Here is a 24,026-nt window from a genome sequence, read left to right as displayed (position 1 = left end):
AGCCTTCCTATGCCACTGCCCTCAGCAATCGGTTGATTGTTTTTATCATTGCTGAGACTTCTCTGCTCAAGGCTGACACTTTCAGTAAAGAGAGGAGAGAGAGAGAGAGAGAGAGAGAGAAAGGGGGAGCTCAGCACCAAGATTTTTGCTAGTACAGCGGAGGCTGGGCTTGAACCTGGGTTGTGCACAGGGGAAACAGGCACACTGTCCAGGTGAACTATTTAGTTATCCTGAAAAAGTTCTTTAGTCTACTTTATTTTGGAGGGGAGGGGGACCTTTTAGTGATTTAATAATGATTGACAAGATTGTAGGATAAGAGGGGTACAATTCCATACAATTTCCACCACCAAAGTTCCATATTCCATCCCTTCCATTGGAAGATTCCCTATTTTTTATCTCTCTGGGTGTATGGACCAAAATTCTTTATAGGGTGCAGAAGGTGTAAGGTCTGGCTTCTGTAATTGCTTCTCCACTTGACATGGACATTGGTGGTGGATCCATATCCCCAGCCTTCCTGAAACAGTTCTTAAGGTTAATTCTAGACCCTCAGTCTTGAAACTTCAAGGTACATGTTACACACCCTGCTTGCTTCCATTTTATTCAGAAATGTGAAACAGAATAAAATACAGTCAGGCTAGACCACAATGAACCAAACCCACTGAGAGGCAGCCAAGATCCTCGACATAAAAACAAGGTGATCAGCCTTTGCACAGAGTTTAGGGTGAAGAGAGAAGAGTGATTCTAAGTCTATGAGGTGGCTCCCTGCTGTAGCCATCCATCCTAAAAGGCTAGGGCCACAGGAATCTGTCTTAGTCAGTGAAACCTGGGGCATATTGTATGGAGCTTCGTGGGGAGGGGAAGAAAACTCACACTCTATAGATACTGTGACTGTAAAGGAGTTTATACCAACAACAAGGTGAGGGAGGGACACAGACGCAGGACACTAAGCTGTGGTCACATTTCCTAGGACACTGATGGGACAGGGCTCACCCAGGCGGCCAGCATCCTCTGGTCTCCAGATGGAGGTTCTAATTCCAGAGGCAAATGGGAAGGACAAGGATTGACCTTTGGATAGAAACATGCATCCTAGACTCTTCTTTCAGCAGAGGAAACCTTGAGGCATTTTTCCAGATGACCAGATGAGGGCTCAAGTCGGTCCACTGAAATATTAAAAGAAGTATAATGGTTATGCAAAGAGCCTTTCATGATTGAGGCTCCAAAGTCCCAGGTTCAATCCCCTGCACCACCATAAGCCAGAACTGAGCAGTGCTCTGGTTTAAATAAATAAATAAATATTAAAATAAGGTGTGGTCTGGTGTTACTGTTGACTTCAGACTCAGAAAGGGGCATGATGATTACAAGGGTGTCTTTTAGAAGGGCCTGCCTTGCAATGGCGCACCCAGTAGAGTACACAAGTTACCATGAGCAAGAGCCCAGGTTCGAGCCCCTGGTCCCCACCTGCAGTAGGGAACACTTCATGAGCAGTGAAGCAGGTCTGCATGTGACTACCTTTCTCTTTCCTTCCCCTCTCAATGTCCCTCTGTCGTATCAAATAAAACAGTGGGGAAAGGGAGGTACGGGGGAAGGACCACCAGGAGTGGTGGATTTGTAGTGCTACACCAACCCCCAGCAACAACCTTGGTAGCAATGGATAAATAAATAATAAATAAAAGGGTCTGCCTCCTTGTTCCTGTATCTCCAACTGAGATCCTGTACCCAGCTCAGCCCAAATTCACCACCTCTGATCATCAGTTGCCTCTTTTCCCAGCATTCACTCTTCTTTCTCTTTAAGACCCAGTCTTGTGGGATTGAACACTGGGACTTCACTCAGAAGAAACCACAGAGGATAAGCATTGGTCTGGTGCAGCCAGAAAGGGTGGGAGAGGGGTTCACAATGTTATCTTGGGAAGGGTCATGGGGGGCAAGAGATAGCACCTGTGGTGATATAGTTACACTTTTCCTCTTTGCAATATTGGTAAGTCAGCCCAGAGTCCTGAGTATGTGCAGGGCCACCACTTAGTGACCTCCCTGGAGTAATATTTTCTCTCTGAATTTTAGGGAGGGAGAGACAGACAGAGAGGAGAAACATCACAGCATCGTTTCACCATCCATAGAGTTGCCCTTGGTGCTGTCCATGGCACTGTCATGGGTGTCAGGGCTTACACTAGGACCTCATGAATGGCAAGGTTTTCCCACTACTAGCTGAGCTATCTCTCAGAACCATGTTATATATAACATGGTACATATATATTATTATATATTATATTATATCATATCATATCATATTATATTATATTATTATATATAATAATATATATATATTGAGGGAGTCGGGCGGTGGTGCAGTGAGTTAAGCGCATGTGGCGCAAAGCGCAGGGACTGGCGTAAGGATCCCGGTTCGAGCCCCTGGCTCCCCACCTGCAGGGGAGTCGCTTCACGGGCGGTGAAGCAGGTCTGCAGGTGTCTATCTTTCTCTCCCCTCTCTCTCTGTCTTCCCCTCCTCTCTCCATTTCTCTCTGTCCTATCCAACAACAAAGCAACGTCAACAATGGCAATAATAACCACAACGAGGCTGCAACAACTAGGGCAACAAAAAGGGGGGAAAATGGCCTCCAGGAGCGGTGGATTCATGGTGCAGGCACCGAGCCCAGCAATAACCCTGGAGGAAAAAAAAAAAAAATATATATATATATATATATATATTGCAAGAGAGAAAGAGCAGTGTCATTACAGAATATGCACTCTACTGACTGAGCTTCCCTTGTCAGCTGCCATGCTGTGACCACACTTAAGCAGCCCATCAACAGGTGACTGGCTAAAGAGGTTATGGTGTATATATTTATACATCTTTCCCATATGGGAGCTACTCTTTTCCCTGATCCAGCTTTCTAGTCCTTTTTCCAGCCATGACATCATCTCCCCAGACAATAACTTGGATCCACCTGCATATCAGATTTCAGGCTCAGGGGAAAAAAAAAAAACTGGTATAGTCATGGGCTCTTTGAACTATAAAATAGGCCTGCCTATTAACTATCTACAAAACGGAGACCCTCCCCCCAAGTCTTCATCTGCACTACTCCAGCCTTTAGGTTCATGATTGTTCAACAATTTGTTTGGCTTTATATGTTAACTCTTTTTTAGCCACCAGGTTCCAGATGCTAACATGATGCAAACTGGACTTCCCTGGGCAGACGACCCCACTAATGTGTCCTGGAGCCTCACTTCCCCAGAGCCCCACCCCACTAGGGAAAGAGAGAGGCAGGCTGGGAATATGGATCGACCTTTCAATGCTCATGTTCAGCGGGGAAGCAATTACAGAAGCCAGACCTACCTTCCCATAATGACCAGAGGGATAAAGAATAGGAACGCTATCAGGGGAGGGGAAGGGATACAGAGTTCTGGTGGTGGGAACTGTGTGGAGTTATACCCCTCTTATCCTATAGTTTTTGTCAGTGTTTCCTTTTTATAAATAAAAATTTAAAAACAACAGCTGATGGGGTAAGGTGTTGCCCAGTAACAGATAATTAATGCTCTCCTCTTTGCCTCGGCAGTGAGGTAATAGTTACATCACAGACGGGCACTGCAATGGATGCCTTTCTGAATCAAGCCACTAGCATGCTGAGGGTACAATCCCAACCCCATAAAGTACAGAGATGTCCCCCTGTGAGGAGTGGAGCCACCTATGGCCTAAAGCATCAGGCTGACTCCTAGCTACTTCTTACCAGCTGCCAGGCACAGGCTAGTTGCCACACTGGTCAGGGGCCCCACCTCCTCATCTGCAGAAATCATTGCAGTAGAGCCAAGATCATGATCATGAGACCAGATTAAATGGAAACACAAGTATGGGGCCAGGAGGTGGCACACCCAGCTGCGTGCACGCATTACCATGCTCGAGGGCCCAGGTTCAAGTCTCCAGTCCCCACCTGCAGAGGGGAAGCAGTGCTGCAGATCTCTCTCTCTCTCCTCTCTCTCTCTCTCTCTCTCCATCCCTCTCAATTCCTCTCCTTTCTATAAAAAGAATGTCACTGGGAGTGGTGGATTTGTCATGCAGGCACCAGCCCCCACCAATCATCCTGGTGGTAAACAAAATAAAACTAAACTAATATTATGTAGTAGTCACAAAGAACAGCTGAACCCAAATGGAAGTTCTGTTTAATAAGACATTTCAAACATAAAAAAGGCAAAACTGCAATCTGCTGCCCAGCCCAATTTCCTGTCCACTGAGCTCACACAGGCTTAAGGGACAACACTCACTCACTCCTTCCTCTGGCCTCCTACCTGAAATCACAATCTAAATAAATCGAGATTGTGCCATTCTGAAATCATTTGCAAACTAGAGCTTCATTTAGAACTGAAAAATATCTTGTGGGGGAGAATCTAGTCAGCCAGATTGATTTGGGTTTTTTTCTTTGTTTGCTTGTTTGTCTGCACCCATGAGCATCAGTCCCCATCCCCCTCAACACCAACCCCACAGTCATAACAACTTATAAGATGCCACCACATTTTTTTTTGCCTCCAGGGTTACTGACGGGGCTCAGTCCTGGAGGCCACTTTTCCCCATTTTGTTGTCCTTGTTGTTACTGTTGTTGCTGGATAGGACAGAGAGAAATCAAATGAGGAGAAGGCAGAGAGGGGGAGAGAAAGATAGATATCTGCAGACCTGCTTCACTGCTTGTGAAACAACATCCTACCACCACCCCCCTATGTGGGGAGCTGGGGGCTCAAACCAGGATCCATACACTGGTACTTGTGCTTTGCACCATCTGCACTTAACCCACTGCTCCATCTCTAATGGAGACTCTCCACTTTAGTGGAGACTTCTCAAACCAATCAAAGAAGGGACTCAGGTGAGTGGAAGCTCAAGGCCCAACATTTGTACAAGTGGGATAGTCATGTGTTTCTCTGACAGCCCAGATAGCTTCCACCACCAATGACTCCCTGAGTTCAATCCCTGCTCCAGTAATCCCTCCTCCATCCTTGGTTTCGTGGCCTCTTCTGCCAGACCTACCTTTCACTGACCTACCTTTCAACCCTGCCCAGTGGCTGGGAAGGTGGTCTAGGAGCAGAGCATAGGGTCTGCATGTGTGCAGCTCCTGGTTTGATTCTCAGAATTTACACCTGAGGCATTAGAGCTCGTAGACTGAGCTGAAGTGAATAATCAGAATTCTCGGGGAAATGCAAGATCGCTAGGCTACCAACATCATGAATAATTTTTATTTTAGACATTAGTAATTGTAAATGTCAGCATATAAGCTGAGTAGTAGAAAAGTTGGCAAAGTAGGAATTTGTGAGTTGAAAACCCAAAGCAAAAGAAACTTCTAGAAGGTAATTATGATTTTGAGAATATGAGATGAAAGCTAAGAAATATGGAATATAAACTGTGGAATATAAAATCTCTACTCTTCACTGTTAGGAGAATGAAAATATAATCCCAAGGATGACTATGGGATGATCTCACTCTCACGCAGAAGTTGAAAAACAAGATGAGAAGAGCAAACACAAGTAGAACCTGAACTGGCATTGGCGTGCTGCACCAAAGTAAAAGACTCTGGGATGGGTGGGTGGGGAGAATTCAGTTCCAAGAGGGATGACAGAGGACCTAGTGGGGGTTGTATTGTTATATGGAAAACTGGAAAATGTTATGCACGTGCAAACTATTGTATTTACTGCCAAATGTAAAACATCAATTCCCCAATAAAAAAATTTTAAAAAAGAAAAAGAAAATATAATCCCAGACTTGAAGAAAAATCTTTTCAAAGCATATGACTATTAAAAGACTCAGGACCTTAGGGTGGGGTCTTTTTCAAGGTGGGAGGAGGGTGACTTTTGGGTCCTGGTACATTAAGGTGAAGGACCTACGTTGGGGGGTGAGAGTGTTTTGCTGTCATCTGTCATGGGGAGATGAGAACTGTCTCCATGTGTCAACAATTGTACTGTAAACTATTAAACCCCCAATAAAGTGATAAAAAAGACTTGCACCCAATATATATCTATAAAGAACTCCCAAAGCTCAGCAATAAGAAACAACTCAAAAATATGGGAAAAATTTAGACAAACATTTAACTGAAGAAGACCTGTAGATGTCAAACAAGCACATGGAAACAGTCTCAGTATTATTTGTTGTTGGGGTTATAAAATAAAACTATAAGAAATTTAAGGGGGTCGGGCGGTGGCACACCCGGTTAAGCACACATAGTACTAAGCCCAAGGACATGCACAAGGACTCGGGTTTGAGCCCCTGCTCCCCACCTGCAGGGGGGAAGCTTCACAAGCAATGAAGCAGGTCTGCAGCTGTCTCTCTTATCTCCCCCTCCTCTCATAATTTCTCTCTGTCCTGTCTAATAAATTAGGGGGAAATGGCCACCAGGAGCAGTGGATTGGTAGTGCCAGCACCTAGCCCCAGAGATAACCCTGGAGGCAGAAAAAAGAAGGCAGGGAAAAGGAAGGAGAAAAGAAAGAGAGAAAGAAAGAGAGAGAGAAAGAGAGAGAGAAAGGAATAAAGGAAGGAAGAAACCTGATACCTGTGTACACACATTAGTTCAGCAAAGGTTTAAAGCAATGACCACACCAAATATTTGGTGGGGAGGGAGAGGAACTGAGAGTTACTTGCTATCAACAGAGAGGTTTCAGGACTTTGGAAAACAAATTCTTTTCTATTTGGGGGTGGGAGTGGGGAAAAGGATGTTGGAATCTAACACAGGGCCTTACACTTGAGAAGCAGCCATTCCACCATGGAAGTATGTCTCCAATCCCTAATGGGGGGCTGGGTGGTAGCACATTGGGTTAAGTGCACATAGTGCGAAGTGCAACGATCCCGGTTCCAGCCCCCAGCTCCCCACCTGCAAAGGCAGGTTCCTCTCTGTCTTCCCTCCCTCTCAGTTTTCCTCTGTCCTATCCAGCAACAATAATAACAGCAAACAAACAAAAAAAAAATGGAAACGATGGCCACCAGGAGCAGTGAATTCGTGGTGCAGGCCCTGAGCCCTAGTAATAACCCTGGAGGCAAAAAAAAAAAAAAAGTCGAATATATAAGGGACCCAGCAGTGATGCACCTGCTTGATTGCACACATTACCATGCACAAGGACCGGGGTTCAATCCCCCAGTCCCTACCTGCATAAGGGAAGCTTTGCTAGTCGTGAGACAGTGCTGTAGGTGTCTCTTTTTCTCTTTCCCTCTCTACCCCCCCTTCCCATTCAATTACTCTCTGTCCTAACAAATCAAATCAATAAATAAATATTAAAAATAAAAAGTTGAACATTTACCAGGCTGGGCAGACAGTTCAATATTAGAGCATAGGACTTTGATAACTGAGACTCCAGACACCCCAAGTTTAATGTCCAGCAATGTCACATGCCAGAGCAGACTGGCAGTCTGGTCACTTCCCATGTGGTGTCAGGACCCTACACAGTAAGCTATCTTTCTGGCCCCAGTTTCCCAAAGTCTTTACTCAGTAAGTGATCTTTGAGTTATCTTGAGGCCCAAGGTCCAAGGAAAGGAAGCTAAAACACTAAGCACTGCCCTGAAGACCCATCTGCTCTGCATTTTCCTGCCTCTCTCTGTTTATTATTCCTGGTGTTAAATCTCTTCGATTCTTGTGTGAGAGGTTTGGACACACAATAACCTCTTTATCACATTTTCAAAATCTGGGCCTGTTCTGGAAAGTTTGCACCTCTTTCTTGTTGTCATTGTTTTCATGTGGATTCATGTTTCTGAAAAGGGGGATTTGGAACCCTTTGCTGGAAAAGTTTATGTGTAAGCTGGATGCAGACAAATAGCCCAGAATGAAGTGAGATGTCAGAAGAATTGGAACCACACCATGTAGGTTCTGTGTCCTACACCAAGGCTCAGGCTGGTGATTATGAAACTGAGATCTGTTACCCCTTCCTTCACCTTTCTCCTTTGGGGACAGATAGTAAATAGCACAAAAGAGAGAAATAGAAACATGGCAGTAGCATTAGGCTATAAAGTAGAAATCACACCTAACTCTCAAAAAACAAGTATATAGTGATTCAAAAAATATTGATTATCACTGAGTATTATTTGCTAAGTGTTATTTTTTAAAACACACCATAACAAACCTGTGAATTGGGTCTTGAACCAGTGTGTGCTTCTTTCAGTCATAAGAGACAGAAAATTCACTGCATGCTGATTTGTAACATAAACCGATTTTTTTAAATCAAAAATGTCAATTAAAAATTCAGATTTAGGGAGTCGGGCGGTAGCACAATGGGTTAAGTGCACATGGCACAAAGTGCAACGACCTGCATACGAATCCCAGTTCAAGCCCCTGGCTCCCCACCTGCAGGGAAGTCACTTCACAAGTGGTGAAACAGGTCTGCAGATGCCTTTCTCTCCCCTTTCTGTCTTCCCCTCCTCTCAATTTCTCTCTGTCCTATCCAACAACGATATCAACAAGAATGACATCAATAACAGCAACAATAATAACTATAACAAGGGAAATAAACAGGAATATATATATATATATATATATATATATATATATATATATATATATATATATATATATTTAAATCAGATTTAGTCCTGGCTTCAACTGCAACTTGACTCAGCATCCAAAAGATATCTCCAGAGGTATCTGTTCTCTCTGCCTTCTGATTCACTTACTCTCTGGGCATCAAGCAGTCAACTCAGAAGTGTCAGACTCCCCATCACTGCAAAATAGCTGCAACTGCTCCAGACCTCACATCTCTATACCAGATCACTCAAAGGAAAACAAGTCCTGGAATTTTTCCTCTCTCTCTCTCTCTCTCTCTCTATCTCTATCTCTCTCTCTCTCTCCCTCCCTCCCTATATATATGTGTATATATATATATATATTATATGTATGTATATATTTATAAATATATGGATATATTTATCTATTGGATAGACAAATTGAGAGGGAGGGTAGACAGAGAGGGAGAGAGTAAGATAGACACCTGAAGCACTATTTCACTACTCGTAAAGCTTCCCCTGCAGATGGGAACAAGGGGCTTGAACTTGGGTCCTTGCACATGCTAACATGTGCATTCAACCAGGTGAGCTACAGCCAGCCCCTTATTATTGGTTATTTCCAAATTCATGGCAAGTGTATATACTTATCTCAATCTTTTTTTCCTACTGAGAATTGGAAACCTGGTGTGATCTGAGGGTCTTGAGTGTGTCTGACCCACTCTAATCTGGAAAAGCAAAGAGCGAGAGCATGGTAGGATCTGGGGAAAGGCTTCAGGACACATGCTCTGGCAGAAATCAGATCATGTCTTAGCTCTTCCTTTTCTTGAAGCAAGTAAGAAATGCTTATATTTTTTTCCTTTCTTTTATTTGATAAGACAGAGAGAAAACGAGATTGAGAAAGACCTGCCATCCTGCTTCACCACTTGCAAAGCTCTACCCCTCCCCTATAGGTGGGGAAGGAATTCTTTCTTTTAAAATTTTTTTTAAATCTTTATCTCACAGAGACATCCAGAAATTGAGAGGAAGGGGGAGAGAGAGAGAGAGAGAGAGGAGACAGAGAGACACCTGCAGCCCTGCTTCACCCCTTGTGAAGCTTTTCCCCTGCAGGTGGGGACCAGGGGCTTGAACCCGAGTCCTTGAGCACTATACCAGGTGCGCCACCACCCGGCCCCTTTTGGAATTCTTTCTAATAAAAACCTAAATAGGACTAGAGAGATAGCACAGTAGGATGGGCACTTTGCCATGTGCAGGGCCCAAGTTGGAGCCCTGGCATGCTATGAGAGATGCTATGTCAACAGAGAACGTTCTGGTGTTGAGATGTCTGTGTGTTGTGCATGAGGCCTTCAGACTACAAAGACAAACAAACAGAACAGCGTAAGTGAAGCCGTGGTAAGTCTGAGGCTGGGACTGTCAGAAGCACCTTTACCTAACGCTGGTGGAGACACCGAGTCGTTACTAAATACCACAAGCTACTGCCCGTGTCAGGACAGCAAACTTCTCTTGCTGAGAAAACAAGCTGGTGAGCCTGCTTTAAGTTTAATTATGTACAAAGTCATGACAGTAAATATAATTCAGAAGCTATTATTTAAAAAGAAACAGCTAGTATCTAACTGTATAACATATTTTCATGATTATTTCCAAAGGCTCACATTTTATTTATTTATTTATTTATTTATTTATTTATTTATTTATTTATTTTTGCCTCCAGGGTTGCTGCTGGGCTCAGTGCCTGCACCATGAATCCACTGCTCCTGGCGACCTCCCCCCTTTTGTTGCCCTTGTTGTTGTTGCAGTTATTGTTGTTGTTGATGTCGTTGTTGTTGGATAGGACAGAGAGAAATCGAGAAAGGAGGGGAAGACAGAGAGGGGGAGAGAAAGAGAGACACCTGCAGACCTGCTTCATCGCCTGTGAAGTGACTCCCCTGCAGGTAGGGATCTTTAAGGTTGGTCCTTGCACTTTGCGTCGTGTGCGCTTAACCTGCTGTGCTACCACCCGACCCCCAAGGCTCACATTTTAAGCAGATAATATAGTTTGATGGCAAGAATGATAAAGGGTGGGGTGGGGGGAAGGCTGGCGAGTTAGTTTGCCTGAGAAGGCGCCTGCCTGCTTTGCCATGAGAGCAACTCAGGTTCAAGTCCCCCAGCCCCCATACAGCACTTGGGAGCACTGAGACATTCAGGGAAACTTTGGTGCTGTGGTATTTCTCCCTTTTTTTTTTTTAGTCTCTCTGAAAAAGCTGGCTCAGAGCAGTTAAGCCCCAGCGACAATAGAGTGCTTTTTTAAAAAATTAATTCAGAGAAATTTGTTTAAGATAGAGCACAGTCACAATGAAGACCTCTTTATTTCTTAACCTTGTTTGATAGCAAATAGATTCTGTGTTTAGCAACGTAATTGTAAAGCCTTCTATCCCTCTGAGTTAGCAGCAAGAGAGAATGATTTTATATCAAACTGGGCAAAAGTTTAAATTTTTCTTAAGTAAAGCTAACTAAAGAGACTCATATTTTTGCTTTCTTATGTTTCTTGCCTGAGAGTTTTTTTTTAATATCCTTCCCATAGCAGCATTTATAGAGATTTGTTTATACCAGACCTTGTGCTAGAAGCTTAAATGGATCCCTTTGCTTAATCTCTCAAATGGACAAGAGGACTGAGGCCAGGAGAGGCACAAAGGTTCCAGAGTTGGTTTCAGAGGCCTGTGTGATTATTCCAGAGCCTGTCACTCACATCCTGTGCCTCACTGACTCCCCAAAGAACGCTCCCCTGCTTTTACTCACAAGCAAAGGAAGGAAAAAAACAAACCTGCTTGTCAGATGCATTGAAAGTTTGCCACTGTGATTCTGTCCATGAGGGAAGGTTCGTCGCAGAAGGGTGTGTGAGCGGGAGATGGAGGGAGTGTGGGAGGGTAGCCCCCCCATCGCCCAGGCCCTGCATTGTGTCTCTCCTCCGTCCTCATCACCTCCAGCATTCTAGCTCTCCTCTCCTTGGCTTCTGCTACTGTCTTGTCATGGACATGTGTAGGTGGATTATCTGGGCGGCTGCTCCCCCTCCTCTTCATTCTCCTCCGGCCTCCTGTGATCCTAACTATTCCCCTTTCATCTAGCTCTTATCTGTGATACTCTCTCCCAGCCATGCAAGTTTCTGGTCTCCAGTGGAACTGTCCACCATCAAATGCTCATCGGCCAGGATGTTGTGGCTTGAAACCTGGACAGCTGGAAGCAGTCACCAGCTCCCTAGGAAATCCTCACTGTTCTAAGCTGAGACTATCATGAGTGCTTTCTGACTTGCGGGAGATGGGCATCAGTGTGAGCAGGGCTGAATGGCCAAATAGACCCACTGTGGTGGACCCTGGGAGGTGGCCCAGTAGATGAGGTGGTGGGGGACTTTCAAGTTTGATTCCTGGTAGTGTGTGTGCTAGAGTGATACTGTTCTGGTCCTTTTCCCTCTACCCTCACCTTTAAATAAATTTTTGAAGATAAAAATATAAATAAATAAATAAATATTTTAAATAGTTTTTTTGTTACCAGGGCAATAGATCAATTAGTAAAACATCAGATTTGCATGCCTGAAGTTCTCAGTTTGATCCCAGTGACACATGTGCCAGAGTGGTGCTCTGGCTTCTCTCTCTCTTTCTCTGTCACTTATGAAATCTCTCTTTCTCTCTCTCTTTATCTGTCATATGCAATGAATAAAAAATATTTTAAAAGTAAGTCATTAGGGGCCGGGTGGTGGTGCACCTGGTTGAGCACATATTTCAGTGTGCCAGGACCCCAGTTCACGCCCTTGGCCCCCGCCTGCAGGGGGGAAAAGCTTTACAAGTGGTGAAGCAGGGCTGCAGGTGTTCCTCTGTCTCTCTCCCTCTCTGTCACCCCCTTCCCTCTTGATTTCTGGCTGTCTGTCTCTATTCAGTAAATAAATAAAGATAATACCAAAACTATTTTTAAAGTAAATTAATAGTGAAGTAGCATTCGGGAGTGATGGTTATAAATCACTATGAATTTATGAATTAAGCTCACCACTATAAATTGAATTCAACCCTTTGCCATATAGTTAGTCAGGGTTTGTTTGTTTGTTCTTTTTGCCACCAGGGTCATTGCTAAGGCTCAGTGCCTACACTACAAATCCACTGCTGCTGGTGGCCATTTTTTCCAGTTTTGTTTTTTTTTTCTATTTTGTTCTTATTTTACAGGACAGAGAAAAATTGAGAGGGAAGAGGAGATAGAAAGGGAGAGAGGAAGATAGACGTCTGCAGACCTGCTTCACTGTTCATGAAGCATCCCCACTAGAGGTGGGAAGTGGGGGCTCACCTCTGGATCCTTGAGCCTGCTGATATGTGCTCTGAACTGACTACGGCACCACCTGGTCCCGCCTCCCCCTTCTCCCCCACCCCCCGCCACGTATATAGAGTAGTTAAGTTTTTTTTTTTTTTGCCTCCAGATTTATTGTTGGGGTTTGGTGCCTGCACTAGGAATCCACTGCTCCTAGCAGCCATCTTTTTTCCATTGTTGTGTTGTTGCTGTTATTGTTGTTATTGTTGTTGTTGGATAGGACAGAGAGAAATCTAAAGAGGAGGGGAAGACAGAGAGGGGGAGAAAGATAGACACCTGCAGACCTGTTTCACCACTTGTGAAGTGACCCCCCTGTAGGTGAGGAGCCGGGGCTCAAACCAGGATCCTTGCGCCAGTCCCTGCATTTTGCACTATGTGCACTTAACCCAGTGCACTACCGCCCAGCCCCCATAGTTAACTTTGTAACACACTCTCCCTCTCCTCCCACCTACATAGGTGTATGAGGCTGTGAAGTCAAAAGAGCATTAGGAGAGTTGGGAGGTAGCATACCAGTTAAGGGCACATACCACCAAGTGCAAGGACCCGGGTTCGAGCCCCTACTCCCCACCTGCAGGGGGAGGTCCTCTTCATGAGTGGTAAAACAGGTGTGTAGCTGTCTATCTTTCTCTCCCTCTCTCTATCTCCTCATCCTCTCTCAGTTTCTTTCTGTGCTATCTAATAAAAAAAAGTAGATAGGAAAAAAGGGGGAAATGGCTGCCAGAGCAGTAGATGCATACTGCCAGCACTGAGCCCCAGCAATAACCCTGGAGACAATAAAAAATTAAAAAGAGAGAACATTAGGTTTAAGATAGGGGCAACGCAGCATGTTTATAAGCTGGTAGTAAAGATCTAGTGGAAAAAGAACAAGAGAACAAGGAAGATGTTATAATATCAGACATTAGATGATGGAAAGGACAGTTTGGGAGACTGTTAGCAAAGGCAAGAGGAGTGACTTGCCAAGGTCACAGGGCAGAACATGACAGTCACCCCCATGCCCCTGTACTCACAGTGAGCACAGCAGGGTCCTGGTTTTGCCCATAAATGGTCACAGATCTCTGAACCCTGCTTGCTGGGGAGACAGGCAGTCTCAGAAGGACAATAAAGGTGAACCCGCTTCCATTAATCAGCACCCAGGATTAGATATGAATGGCTGAAGTCTTGCCAACAACTCCAGCTCTGACAGCTGACCAGGCAGATCAGGAGGCTCTTAAGCACAAACATGCCTCTGAGAGCTTCCTCGAAGCCTATCTGAGCGAGCAGTCACATAGCTCACATACACCGCCATCCAGCCCGACGTCAGAGACAGGATCCAGGGCTGCCGGAACTGCAGCAGCTGACCCAGGCCCTGTGAAAACAGACAATGTGACTGTTCGTGGGTGGAGAAGCGTCTCACCTTTTTCTCACTGCAGTTAGACTTGTACGCTGGTCCTCAGGGATAACGCGAGCAGAAAGTGGTTACGCTATTTTTTTCTGCCTATACGCACAGCTCGGTCCAGTATGAATATTCAACTCCTCTCACTAAAAACTAGAGTCTGGGGTTCAGGCAGTGGTGCACCTAGTTGAGCACACACATTACCATGCACAAGGACCCAGGTGTGAGCCCCCATTCCCCACCTGCCGGGGGTAATGGCTTCAGAGATGCTTCACGAGCAGTGAAGCAAGGCTGCAGATGTCTCTCTTTCCTATCCCCCCTCCCCTCTCAATCTCCCTGTTCAAGTAAATAAAATAGAAAGAGAGAAGGAAAGAAAGAAAGAAAGAAAGAAAGAAAGAAAGAAAGAAAGAAAGAAAGAAAGGGAGAGGAAGGAAAGAAAGAAGGAAGAAAGGAAGAGGGGCCAGGTGGTGGTACACCTGGTTAAGTGCACACATTATAGTGTGGAAGGACCCGTGTTCAAGTCCCTGGTCTCTATCTTCATGAGTCATAATGTGGGCTTCAGGTGTGTCTCTGTCTCTTTCCCTCTCTACCTCCCTTCTTAATTTCTCTGATTATATCTAATAATACATAAAAGAGGGAGGGAGGGAGGGAAGGAAAGAAAGAAAGAAGGAAGGGAAGAAGGGAGGAAGGAAGGAAAATTACCACCAGGAACAGTAGATTTGTAGTGTTGTTACTGAGCCCCAGTGATAATTAAAAAAAAAAAAAAGGAGTAGTCTGTGTCCCCAACACTTGAATCTGGGCTGGCCTTGTGGCTTGCTCTGACCCATATAGTAGAAGCCATCAGATGTGGGCTCCAGCCTAGGCCTGAAGAAATCCAGCAACACTCCCCCTCTCTGCACCTGACTGGGCTGCCAGGTGTTCGAGCCACACCAAGGCTGCTGGCTGCGAGGGTACCACATGGGGCAGAGGCTCGTCAAGCCCCTGAGCAGCCCGTCTCAGTCAACAGAGCAGTTAATCCCAGTTGCATAGGGGTGGTGTAGAGGGGTGGTCTGAGTCTAGTGATAGATGTGTGAAGTCTGAAATACCCACCAGACACTCTTGGGACCTGAGTTACAATATGCCCCCTCTGCATTTATGTGTTGAAGCCCTAACTCTCAATGTGATTGTATTTGGAGACTGAACCTGTGGGGAGATAACTGAGATTTAATGAGGCCATAATGGTGGGACCCTAGGCCAATAGGATTAGTGTGTTTTTAAGAAGAGGGCTGCATCTGCAAAGAAAACCAGTCATGTGAGGACACAGGGAGAAGGCGGGTGTCTACAAGGCAAGAGAGACTTCAGAGAAGCACCAACCTTGCCAACTTTTGACATAAAAGGAATGCGTGTGTGGCAGTGCTGAAAACAAGAGTGAGTCATAGCAATGTAATATAAACAATGCACTATAGAAGAATAGGTGAGAGAGTCATTTTCATGAATTTCTGGAAGACAAGAGATGGAATGACTTGATAGTAAATAATCAAGAAGAGAGATCCACGGGTCATGCATACATGAGAGATGACGCAGAGAAGGAGTTGTTTTCCCTGAGGGTCCAAGAGGACCTCAAGATGAACTCAGGAGGAGCACGATGCAGGAAGGGCTGTGAGATCTTGGAGGGGAGCTGCTGGCTGAAGGCCAAGCTTAGAAAGGCTGAGCCACCCCCACACATCTATTCCTCAGGTCACCCATGCAAGGCTCAGTGATCTTCCTCATTGCTCCCAGAACATCTGCACTTCCCTCTGAGCACCTCTGTCATGGTCTCTTTCCATATTGCTTCTTCATCTCTCTGGAGAGTGCAGTTCCCCTGGTGGGCCTGCAGAGTGCCCTCTCATGGTGTGTTTCTTGTGTGCTCCTCTCAGTGAGGTGATTTTCTGTGGGGTTTGACTGCTGGGGTGTGTGGGTCCTGTGAGGCAGCTTTTTATCCCCTGATGCTGAGTTCAGAGCATGGGTTCATGAGCACTGTTCCCGTCCCATTCCATGCTCGGGCTGCCTGTGTGGATGTGATGCCCTACGTCATCTGAGGGGCAGACTTTGGAATGCCCCACATTCACAAGGTCCAGCCTTGAATGGCTCACAGGTAAGCATGTCCTCTAGCAACTCTTCTGTGCAGACTGGGCCTCTCTGCTTTCTCAGATCAGAGAGCCAAGTCTTTCTACTTCTTAAATAATGGACAGTCTGGGGGCCAGGTGGTAGTGCACTTGGTTGAGTGCACATGTTATAATGTGCAAGGACCCAGGTTCGAGCCCCCAGTCCCCACCTGCAGGGGGGAATGCTTTGCAGATGGTGAAGCAGTGTTGTAGGTATCTGTCTCTCCCTCTCTGTCAACCCCTGCCCTCTTGATTTCTGGCTATCTCTATTCAATAAATAAATAAAGATAATAATAAAAAGTGGACAGCCTAAAACATGATGGCAGAGGAGGACCTAGTGGGAGTTGTATTGTTAGGTGGAAGTGTTAAGCATGTACAAACTATTATATTTTACTGTTGACTATAAACCATTAATCCCCCAATAAAGAAATTTAAAAAAAGAAGAGAGAGAAAGAAGCTAAGAATATAACATCAGCTTCTTCCACTATGGTGGGGGTCATTCGAACCCTGGCAGGGCAAGCATTGTCCCAGGTCGCTACAGAAGTTCTAAACTTTAGGGAGTCTGGCGGTAGCGCAGTGGGTTAAGCACACATGGCGTGAAGTATCCGGGTTCGAGCCCCCGGCTCCCCACCTGCAGGGGAGTCGCTTCACAGGCGGTGAAGCAGGTTTGCAGGTGTCTATCTTTCTCTCCCCCTCTCTGTCTTCCCCTCCTCTCTCCATTTCTCTCTGTCATATCCAACAATGATGACAACAACAACAGCAATAATAACTACAACAATAAAAAACAACAAGGGCAACGAAAGAGAAAATAAGTAATAAATAAATATTAAAAAAATAAAAGAAGTTCTAAACTTTAAGCCTGAATAAGGTATACTTCCTAGAGTTCCTGAATGTTCTGTAACTTTTCCTATTAAAGTATGCATTACTCTGAAAAGAAGAAATAGACAGTCTTCCATGGCTCCTAAGTTTCTACAGGAAGTTGGGGTCTAACTTCCCACTTCACATGAGGTCTGAATCCTTATAGCAAACATGTCTGGTATCTACTTAAATCCTTCTGGCCTCACCTCTAATTCAGCCACGACTGGGGTGGATAGTTCCATGTGGAGTTCAGTTTGTTTTATATCTAAGCATGTACACCAGAATAGCAGAACCAGCTAATTCTCTATCAGAAGCTTCAAGGATCTGAGATGGGGGGAGGGGTCAGTTTAGACCACACAAGTTGACTTCCTGGGGCAGCAGAGAATCAGACCCAAGAGGGAGCTGGGAACGATTTTCAACAAGTTCTGGAAGCCATATTAGGACTATCCCAGAGAGACTATAATCAAGGGTCAGGAAAGAAAGGCAAATATAAAAGGAAAATTTATGCTCAGCCCCCAGGGCTGCAAATCTGATTTAGGTGAACTCATGTAGGAACAAGGTAAAAGTGTCCATTCTTATTGAACACTAGTAGTAGGATCCTGGGCAGCTGGTCAGCTTGATCTAGGGCAGAGCAATTCATGACTCAATTATTCCAGAGTCATGCAGGAAGGTGGTCTATTCCAGAATAAATAGAACAACTAATGGCAATGATGGTCTAGGAAATCCTGACTTCTCCAACACCACACAGACGACAGACTGCAGGAAGGGGTCCCTCCTGAGTTCCCCCTCCAGGCCAGTTCCTAGAGACTTCACAGCTATGGTCTGCAAACACCTGAGCTCAGCCTGACACAGATGCTCAAGAATTCCCACAGGGTAGAACTGAGAGCAGGGACCTAACCGCCCAGGCTGGATGTCTCTGAGGGCCAGAGAGGAAGAAAAAAGGAAATTGGGCAGCATAAGGTGAGGTATTTATCTGTCTTCTCTATGAGATTTTTCTCTTCATTTACTTCTGGGCGGCATTTGGGCACTTCTTTTTGACTTTGTATTCTTTGAGGTCTTCCTGGAAGTGGGAGGTTTTTTGTTTGTTTGTTTGTTTTGTTTTGTTTTCCAGATCAAATTGATAGGGCTTACAGTTAATGGTATTTATATACTTTTCCCATACTTGGGAGCTACTTTCTTCCCTGATCCAGCTTTCTAGTCCTATTTCCAACTCTGACATCATCTATCTCCCCAGTCAATACATTTGACCCACCTGCATGTCAGCTGTTAGGCTCAGGCAAAAATTAGTAAAGTCATGGGCCCCTTGGAAATTACCTAAAATAGACCTACTAATGTTTTCCAAAATGGAGACCCCAAATCTTATCTGCTATATTTTTGCCTTTAGGTTCCTGATTATTAAATGACCCCACAATGATTCTGGGTCCATGCTTCCAGAGGGACAAAGAATAGGAAAGCATCTTAGGTTTTGGGAGTTGGGCGGTAACAGCAGGTTAAGGGCACGTGGCGCAAGCGCAAGGGCCGGCGTAGGGATCCCGGTTCCCCCCTTGGCTCCCCACCTGCAGGGGAGTCGCTTCACAGGTGATGAAGCAGGTCTGCAGGTGTCTGTCTTTCTCTCCCCCTCTCTGTCTTCCCCTCCTCTCTCCATTTCTCTCTGTCCTAGCCAACAACGACGACATCAATAAAGACTACAACAATAAAACAACAAGGACAACAAAAGGGAAAAAATAAATAAATATAAAAAAATTAAAAGGAAAAAAAAAGAGAATAGGAAAGCTTCCAATGGAAGAGAACTCTGGTGCTGGGAATTGTGTGGAATTGCACCTCTTATCCTATGGTCTTGTCAATCACTATTAAATCAATTTTTTAAAGTGCCTGGCCTCACTAGAGAGAGTAAGATATGAATTTGAGGCCCAGTTATAGAAACACACACACACTTGTCATTTTTTCTGCCATAAAAGGATGTTTGCTGTATATAGTTACACAGCAAATGCTATGTGTGGTGACCCGATTTTTGTATGCTACAAATACTTTCACATACACAGTATTATGAAATAAAACAACTATGTTGTAAAGTCTTTAAATGAGTAGAGATGTGCTTGTTTCAGCAGACTATATGCAAGAATGAGGTGGGGGGAGTGGTGTGGTACACCCAGTTAAACACTGATAGTACTAAGCACAAGGACCTGTGCAATGATTCAGGTTTAATTCCTGTGCTTCCCACCTGCAGGGGGGAAGCTTCACAAGCAGCGAAGCAGGTCTGCAGGTGTCTCTCTTTCTCTCTCCCTCTCTATCTCACCCTCCTCTCTCAATTTCTCTCTGTCCTGTCAAATAAAATAGGAAAAAATGGCAGCCAGGAGCAGTGGGTTTGTAGTTCTAGCACTGAGTCCCAAAGATAACCCTGGAAGCAACAACAACAACAACTAAATTAGGATGAATTGAAAGACTGACAAAAATACTAAAGGTATATTTATGCTAAATAATAAGGCATGTGGGCAGTGAGCAAGAAGAAGGCCTATTGAGAAGTCCATATTGCATATATTATATTCTAGGAATACAACTGCTAGTTCTGTAATGATGATCCTCAAAATAAATCAAGCTTAATATTTAAAAAGAAAAGTGCCTGGATTTGTATCTTATCTGATATTCTTGCACCTCACAGTTAATCATTTCAGTCTAACTAAGCCATTAACAATAGGCTGGTTATAGTCCATTTTCCCTGTGTTTCAGTAATAAGCATACCATGTTTTAGACACCAGTGTAAGCATTTTATAAGGACTATATAGTATTCAACCTACAACCAGTTTTAGACATAGATGCTATTATAATTTCTACTTTATAGATAAGGTAAACAAAACTTACCAATTTGGTCCATAGCATAATGAGAAACAAGTCAGGGTTTGAATCTGGGAATCTAACCAGTGCAGCTTTCCCTAAAAAATTAGGGAAACAGTCTCTTTAGACAACAGCATTCCCTGAGTCTAACCTACTCTTCAAATCCAGTGTGGCTCACTTCCAAATGAAAAACATATCTAAAGAAGTAGGAATGAAAACAACAAAGAATGGATTTCTTGCAGCTGTATTCACCTCTACTGATGTGTAGTTAGTCGTGAAGCATATTACAGGTCATTAGTTCCTTAAAATATGTTGGTATGTTTCATATTGGTTTGGTCCCCTTCCCCCCACCTCTGGAAGATCGTGGTTTAGCCCTGCTAGTTTCATGGGCCCGCTTGTCCCCGCCCCAAAAAGAACCCCTATGGACATCCAGAGTCCCAGCAGCAGCCACTGAGGGAGAATGATGGGGAAGCACATGGTATGGCGATTTGCCCGCTCGTGAATAAAGATTAAACTGCAGCTTCTCTGCCCAGCCATGTGTCCTCGAGTCTCTGTCTCTGTCTACCGCTGCGAAGCTAGCCCGGCCTGCTGGAGCCCCGAATTTTAACAACAAAAATATTCATGTTTATAACTGACTTATAAAACCAATTAAAGCAGCGTCTACTTCTGCCCATGAATGTGCCTCTCAGATTCCCTGGCATTTCCATGCCCCTTCTCAAAGGCAGAAAGAAAAATAACTGATATTCTCTATCTTTCAATTTTGTTCTTTTTTTTCTAAATCTTTCTTTTAAAATCTGTATCATGACAGAGAGAAATAGAGCAAGGTAAGGAGAGAGAGAGAAATCTGCAGCATTGTCTGACCACTCATTAAGCTTCCCCCTGCTGGTGGGGAGCAAAGGCTTGAACTCCTGTCCTTGCACATTATAACTTGTGAGATTTACTAGTTGTGCTATCACCTGGCCCCACCAGGGTTTTCTCTTAGCCTCTATGTTGGCGGCACTAGATCTGAAGAAACTACCTACCTGGAAATGCTGAATGTATCCTCTAGCCAAAGGGGCAGTCTAGCAAGGTAGAAAGCTTTATTTTCTTTATTGGGGGATGGGGGTAGTGGATTACAATAAGTATGGTTGTTGACACGTGGGTACAATTTCTCATCTTATCATGAGAGGTATCTGCAAAACACTCTCACTCCCAGCCTGAGTCCTTTTCCACTATCATGTACTAGGAGCACAAAGTGTCCCCCAGTCTCCCAAATCTGGTAGAAGGTATAAGTCTATAGATTCAGAAAACTTGTGAGATCCCACACAGGAGAAATCTAAGTGAAATCCACACCAAGACAAATCATAAGCAAACTTCAAAATAATCTAAAGACAAACACTTATCCTGAAACTTGCTCCACCCTACACACGAAAGCGTAGTCAGCTCTTGTCATGTTGTGCTAGAATAGCAAATGCGTTCCAAATCTCAGAGGTTTACGGTACCTGTTGATTCCTCATTCGAGTTACATGTCTGGCCAGTGTGTTCTCCTTATTCCAGAGTTCAGGCTGAAGGAGCAACTCGTTTCAACCTCCTGGCAGAAACAGAACAGTGGCTCAGTGTGCAGGTGCTCTGAAAACTGCTCAGGTGTGGCATATCGTTTCTAATCAAAGCAAAGTGATCAAAGTCACATGACACTCAGTATAGTAGGGAGACAGACGTTACCTACTCTTAACAGGAGATACTCCAAAATCCAGTGACAATGCACATGGATGCATAAGTGAAGAACTGGAAACAATAATCCAGTCTGCCAGAATCTGCTCCTTGGACTGCATTCATTTCCTTCCTTGCTGCTCGTAAGCTATCCTCAGCTCCCTCCCCAAGCATTCCAACTGGCTCATCTCCTCAATGTCTAAGACACTATGTCCAGAATCTTTTTTTTTTTTTCCTCCAGGGTTATTTCTGGGCTCGGTGCCTGCACCATGAATCCACCGCTCCTGGAGGCCATTTTTCCCCCTTTTTGTTGCCCTAGTTGTTGCAGCCTCGTTGCGGTTATTATTATTGCCATTGTTGACGTTGCTTTGTTGTTGGATAGGACAGAGAGAAATGGAGAGAGGAGGGGAAGACATAGAGAGGGGGAGAGAAAGATAGACACCTGCAGACCTGCTTCACCGCCTGTGAAGCGACTCCCCTGCAGGTGGGGAGCCAGGGGCTCGAACCAGGATCCTTAGGCCGGTCCCTGCGCTTTGCGCCACGTGCGTTTAACCCACTGCGCCACCGCCCGACCCCCATATGTCCAGAGTCTTATAGACAACAGATCTTGAGTCAACTTCTCCTGGAGTTTAAAAAGGGAAGACAGGTGGTGGGGCGATGAGGTAAAACAGTGACAGAACACAGGACGTGCGAGTGTGAGGTCCAGAGTTCAGTCCCTGACACTGCATACTCTAGTGATCTCTCTTGCTACTAAATAAAATTTAAGAATAAAGAAATAAGGGACGGGGGGCCAGGCGGTGGTGCACCTGGTTAAGCACTCACATTGAAGTGTGTAAGGACCCAGGTTCAAGCCCCTGATCCCTGCATGAGGAAAGCTTCACAAGTGGTGAAGCAGGGCTGCAGGGGCCTCTCTCTCTCCCACTCTATCTCACCCCTCTCAATTTATGTCTATACAATAATAAATAAAAATATTTCAAGGGAGTCGGGCTGTAGAGCAGAGGATTAAGCACAGGTGGCGCAAAGCACAAGGACCAGCATAAGAATCCCGGTTCGAGCCCCGGCTCCCCACCTGCAGGGGAGTCGCTTCACAGGCGGTGAAGCAGGTCTGCAGGTGTCTTTCTCTCCTCCTCTCTGCCCTCCCCTCCTCTCTCCATTTCTCTCTGTCCTATCCAACAACGATAATAACTACAACAATAAAACAGCAAGGGAAACAAAGGGAATAAATAAAATAAATTAAACAAAATTCAAAAAAGAAATAAGGTGCAGAGGTAGATAGCATAATGGTTATGAAAAATGGCTCTCGTGCCTGAGGCTCCAAGTTCCCAGATTCAATCCCCATGGAGCACTATAAATCAGAGCTGAGCAGTGCTCTGGCAAAAAACAAAAAACAAACAAACAAAAAAAAAAGCAAACAAGAAATAAGGGCTGGGTGGTGGTGCACTGGGTAGAGTACAAATATGCTCAAGGACCCAGGTTTAAGCCCCCCCTGCAGTGGGGACAGTCTTTCTGTTCTTCTCTATCTCCCTCCTTGCCACTCAGTTATCTATCCAAAATAAATAAATACATATTAAAAATGAAGAAATAAAAGGGAAGGCAGCCTAATTTGGTTGCAGAGCATTGGAGGGAGTGAGGGGAGTCCTGCAGCAGCAGAGGAGCAAACAAATGGAAAAATAGAAGGGATACTGCATAGCTACATTTTATTTTACTTTTTTACTTATTGGATAGAGACAGCCAGAAATTGAGAGGGAAGGGGGAGATAGGGAGAGAGAGCGAGAGAGACACCTGCAGCCCTGCTTAGTGAAGCTCTCAAAGCTTTCCCCCTATAGGTGGGGACAGGGGACTCAAACCTCGGGTCCTTGAACATTGTTGAACATACGTTCGATTAACCAGGTGTGTCACCACCCAGCCCCCTACATAACTGTATTTTAGATAGAAAATTCGATTTTAAAAAATGACCGCATTGCTCACCAAAATGTGACTGAGGCAATAGTTTACATATTTGGTGTGTGAACACTTCTAAAGAATATAGTGACAACAATAAAACCAAACTAAGAAGGGTCCCAAATTAAGGCATTAAGGAAATTGTCATTACCACAGAAACACATAACTGGAGGAGGGAAAAAAATGTAGCTTCTGCCTTGCCTGTACCGTATCTGCTACCCACCCCACCTCCACACATACCATGTTAATATACTGTAGGCATTATTATTTCAGTTAGTCTTTGAGACTTCCCATTTCAATGCAGCCCTGTTTGAAATGCAGGGTTCTAATAATGTACAGACTGAGGGTTTTCACCCAGGCATCACAGCTTTGGAATGTTAGGGGAAATGGTGCCAGACAGACCTAGCACATAATCATCTGAAATGCGTCCATT

At 44.7% G+C, this 24,026-nt stretch overlaps 1 long non-coding RNA gene across 1 annotated transcript; it reads right to left on the bottom strand.

Annotated features, from left to right (window-relative positions):
- Positions 1–566: 566 nt before the first annotated feature.
- LOC132535249 (uncharacterized) lies at positions 567–22,150 on the bottom strand. Its single transcript, XR_009547020.1, has 3 exons — positions 21,445–22,150; positions 13,786–14,123; positions 567–1,160 (listed from the first exon to the last, which is right to left on the bottom strand). It is a non-coding gene; the product is annotated as an uncharacterized LOC132535249 (long non-coding RNA).
- Positions 22,151–24,026: the final 1,876 nt, after the last annotated feature.

Source organism: Erinaceus europaeus, chromosome 21 (genome assembly GCF_950295315.1).
Source record: "Erinaceus europaeus chromosome 21, mEriEur2.1, whole genome shotgun sequence".
NCBI lineage: Eukaryota > Metazoa > Chordata > Mammalia > Eulipotyphla > Erinaceidae > Erinaceus > Erinaceus europaeus.
The sequence above is the reverse complement of the archived record's forward strand: the minus strand, read 5'-3'. Positions and strand labels throughout refer to the sequence as shown.